Below are 4571 nucleotides of genomic sequence, written 5' to 3' on the forward strand. Positions count from 1 at the left end.
TGAAAAACGTTCATCTACACAGAAATCCTGCAAGTCCACTCAATATGGGCAGCAAAGTCCATTGAAAAAAACACCAAAAAAAAATTATTTTTGCTGCAAGTTCCTGCAAACAATGTTTAATAAGAGATAGCAATCCAACAAAAGTCTACTTGGAGGTAACTGCCCATTTCAACTAGATGTATCTGCAGCTTCTATACAGTCTCTGCTTTCCCTTATAGCAGCCTGATGAAAGCTGCATCCACCCACCACCTCGCTGGACAGGATAGTGCTCTGGCTGTTATCCTTGTTTGGTCTCAGTAACCAGGGAGAAAAGAAGTCCAGTTGCTACATTCACGCCGCAGTGCCCACTGCTCTCTGTCCATATGTCAGTCCGTCTGTTTGTTTGTCTGTCTGTACGTCCAGTTTAGATCCAGTCTTTCTGATCTGATGACAGAAAAAAATATAAAATAATAAATCAAGCCGATGAATCCCACAAAGGTGTTGGAGCTGATTTGTAAAACCTAAGTGTATTTGTGTGTCCCAGCAGGCAGGCAGGCAGGCAGGCAGGCAAGCAGGCAGGCAGGCAGGGCTGAATCTGCTTTACTGTATCCTCAGGCTGCGTTCCTCCTCTTGGGTCCACTGGAGCCAGTCATTCTCTGGACGGAAGCCCAGGAAAAGGCAGAGTGGGAGAGGGGAGGAGTGGGGAGCCTCGCGCCTGGCGTGCGGTCTCTCTGCAATAGGCAAGAAAGTGAAGCTCTCCTAACTCTGCTCACGCTCCAACGGTCAGGGAGGATCCAAACCTCACCTCAAACCTCAGTGAGAGCAGTTAAGATTCTGCCACGGCTACTGATCTGGGCAGAGGCCACCTGCCTCGGTGTGGTGTGTCTGAGTTTGAGCTTGTGTGTGTGTGTGTGTGTGGCTGGTAATGAGGGGAGTGTGTGTATCAGCTTGAAGGGCTGAAAATTGCCTGCTCTTTCCTCTAGATCGTCTTGAGATCTCTCGCTCTCCCTCCCAGGCAGCTGGATTAAATGTGCTGTGTCTCCCAGGCAGGCTAAGTACGACTCTGCCCTGCTCTCCTCTGAGAAATACTGCCTCTCGTGTCACTCTACAGACCTCCCCTTGTATCTCCTCTTCCCCTGCCGTCCTCCTTCACCACCTTCTTTTTGCTCCTACCTCCACTGCATTAACATAAACCTGAGTTTTCAGCCTCTTAACTCAGGCACTTTCTTTCATTTTCAATTATTGCGTCTCTTTGTATTTATTTCCATGTGGATAGTCATTATCACCGTTACCATGGATTTTTTTGTAGAAGGTTTCTTTCATGCCCTGCCGATTAAATCTCCCCTTCTGTTTGTCTATAGTATCTACCCACATCTCGCACTCCTTAGTTCTGTAAAACCTAGTTATTACTTTATCCTACCTTATCATACCATGGCTTTTCTGTCTGTCCTTCCCTCTCTCTGGTACGGTATCCTGTACTCACTTCTTGTGAGTAGATATTCAGGTATTGTCAGTACTGTGTAAAATATTAATGTTGAACTTATTGATATGCTGTCTTGTCTTTTGTTTCGTCTCAAGGTCCACAGCTTTCTGAACCCACACACTCAAAAAAGAAAACACAAAATGTACAAGATGTGACTGGAATCATTATTACATTTTGCACATATCCCACAGGGAAGTCCCACAGGCGTCCAGTTACTTGAGCAGAGTGTTGTCTCCCGCAAAGCCCTCTGTAATAAGTTTCTCTCTGTCTCTTCCTCATGGCTGTGTGGTGAAACCAACATGAAGTCATGCTTATTCATAACAAGGAAGCATTCCACCACTCTGCAAAGAAAAAGTTTATTTTGGTGTGGTTCATTTTGTGATGAACTTTTTTTAATTTGCAGAAAAGATATTTAATCAGAACACTGTCCAGTAGTAATCTTCACTCATACATTTGATCCACATTGATTAAAACGAAAAATAAAACTCAATAATTATCACAAACTCATGTACAATAAAAGCAACATCTATTCCTGAATAAATAGGGTGAATAGCTGAAGGCGGGGCAGAAAAAGGGAACGAGGGATGAATGCACAATATGAATGTGAGTCTGAATGTATACCCATCAACAAATAGCAAGCATGTAAATTAAGAAATGCAGTGATACAGAATTGGAAATAATTCCATTAGGCTGTAGCAGCTGCACCCCAACCCCCCTGAGATCTGATGACTCCAACTCCCACGTTGCACCTGTTCCCTTCCAGAACAGAAGGACTTTGTGTTTGTGGTAGTCTCGTAACATACACTATCTCGGTTATTCCATTGCCTGGTGCAATTATAGACCCTCATCTGTTGTTGAGGCTGAGACAACTGTTCAACGTCAGCTTCCCATGGAGCCGGCACTATCTGACTCACTGTGACACACAATTTAATCAGTTTGAACCTAAGAGCATATTTTAGTCGTGCATCCTGATGAAAGGTGCGCCTGAAAGATTTTTTATTTCCGATCTCTTAAGCCACTACCTCAGATTGATAGCCATTTAAGGAGGCTAATGCACACAGGCCAGTGGGCACAGCTTCCACTTACTCACATTGGCCCCACAGTGACTGAATAGGTCTCGCCTTCTAATGGCAGTAATCCGTCAGAAATCTGGCTCAGACCAGAAACGGCAACAGCAAGAACAACAGCTCAGTCCCCCGCCTCCCCTCTCCTTAACCATCCCTCTGTCCCTGTTTCCCTCCCCTTTTCTTGATTTGTGTTGTACTCTCCGCCCTTGATGTTTCCATTAGTATGATTTTGACTATGCTAGCCTACCAAGGGCCCAGCCATACACCCACTTTCTTTCCACCTCCATTGAAATTCTGTCCTCTTACGCGTGTCCCTGGGATTCCAACAATAGCTAGAATATTTATTCAGCATGTACTGCACTGCAGAGATATTTGCTCTGCACTATCTGAGTTCGGTGAATGCGTCAAATTTCAAAGATGGTAGCATTTATAAAATCGGCTCAGCAGTCTGTCACATCACAAAATGTCAGCTTCCTTCACTGCTGTTTTAGAAAGCTGGTGTGTGTGTGTGCGTGTGTGTGTGTGTGTGTGTGTGTGTGTGTGTGTGTGTGTGTGTGTGTGTGTGTGTGTGTAAAGACTGTTTGAGTGAGTGCTGATGTCTAGCGTTTGTTTGAATAGGCCATGTCCAAAAGTCTGGCGGCGTTCTTTTCATGCTCTCTGAACACAAAAAAATATTTTCATTCATGTTAATGCTGTGTCAATATCCGCTCCTGCTCACCAGAAGCCTCCCTCACCTCCTGTTTTGACCCGGAGAGACAGACACTCAAACATACACACTGTTTATGCCCATGCAAGTGTCGAATAGTTATGCTCGTTGAACTGCAGGGTTACAGTGTAAGAGAGTAAGAACAAAATAAATAAATATATTAAAAGCAAGATAGACTCAAGTGGGTAAATATGTGCACATGCATGTATGCATGAAACTGTGTGTATGTTAGAGCATGTCTACCATTGACTGCCTGCTGGGCTCCCCTCTCCTAAACAGAAGTCAACTCCCTGGTCTCATGCGGCAACAGGAGCAGCACTCTGAGGATCCAGTGTTTCAGAGCCACTAGATATTCCAACCGTTTACACAGGTGGCTATCATATGGCCCGTGAAGTTTGTCTACACGGCACACACTGACTACAGAGACATCCGTCAGAATGTGGCGGCAGGTATCAGTCCTTGATTCCTTGCTGTACGTCAGCGATCACATAATATAACTTGAGTGGCCAGGTAACACAACTTCAAAAATTCAAACAAATGTTATTCCCTTTGTGCGTGGTTTGGAGATTCTATCAGAGAGCTCATGTTGCATTGTGTATGATACCACGCAGCGAGACGAAGTCTCTTTAAGCCACAAATGAACACACTTGGAGAAGGAAAGGAGAGAAGAAGTGTAGCTCTACTCTGACTAAGAAGCTAGGTGTGTTATGGTTGGCTGTGTCTGCTGAGTGCGAACATTATTGTATAAAACCCACCATGCTCACCTTCATGCATATGAAATCCAACTTGTAACCACTTTTAGCATGTTTATAGAGAAGTGGAAAGAGGTATATATTTTGTTACATATTATTTCCTCGCATCTCTCCTACTGAGTGCTGCCCTCAGGTGAGGTCCTAGGTGCGCATTTCCAATGAGTGTGTTTCGCATGAGTGTCCATGGCAACAAAGCATGTTAAATACATTTTCTTTGTGCCAAACGTAATGTCAAGAACCACTATACATCATCCAAGCTCGGGTGGCTAGAAAACTGCTATCAAAGATGCTATGTGGCCTGCATTTTGGCTTTCGTTGCTTCCTGTGATTCAGCTCGCAGGGCATATTTCTTAGTTATAGGGTTTAGTAATGAGAAATACAGTCCAGGCCGGTGCTCTGCAGTCACAGATGGTGAAGAGGAGGAATGGGTTACACCTCTGGAGTGATATGTGGAAGTGACCATCTGGCCTCCTGTGTATTCTCATCCATCATCATGGTAACCGTCACATAATCTACAGGTGTTTGCACGGGTGTGGCTGTCTGCTTGTGAATGCATGTGTATTGTGTGCATGTGTTTATGTGTT

The sequence above is a fragment of the Taurulus bubalis genome, assembly GCF_910589615.1.
Source record: "Taurulus bubalis genome assembly, chromosome: 9".
Lineage (NCBI taxonomy): Eukaryota > Metazoa > Chordata > Actinopteri > Perciformes > Cottidae > Taurulus > Taurulus bubalis.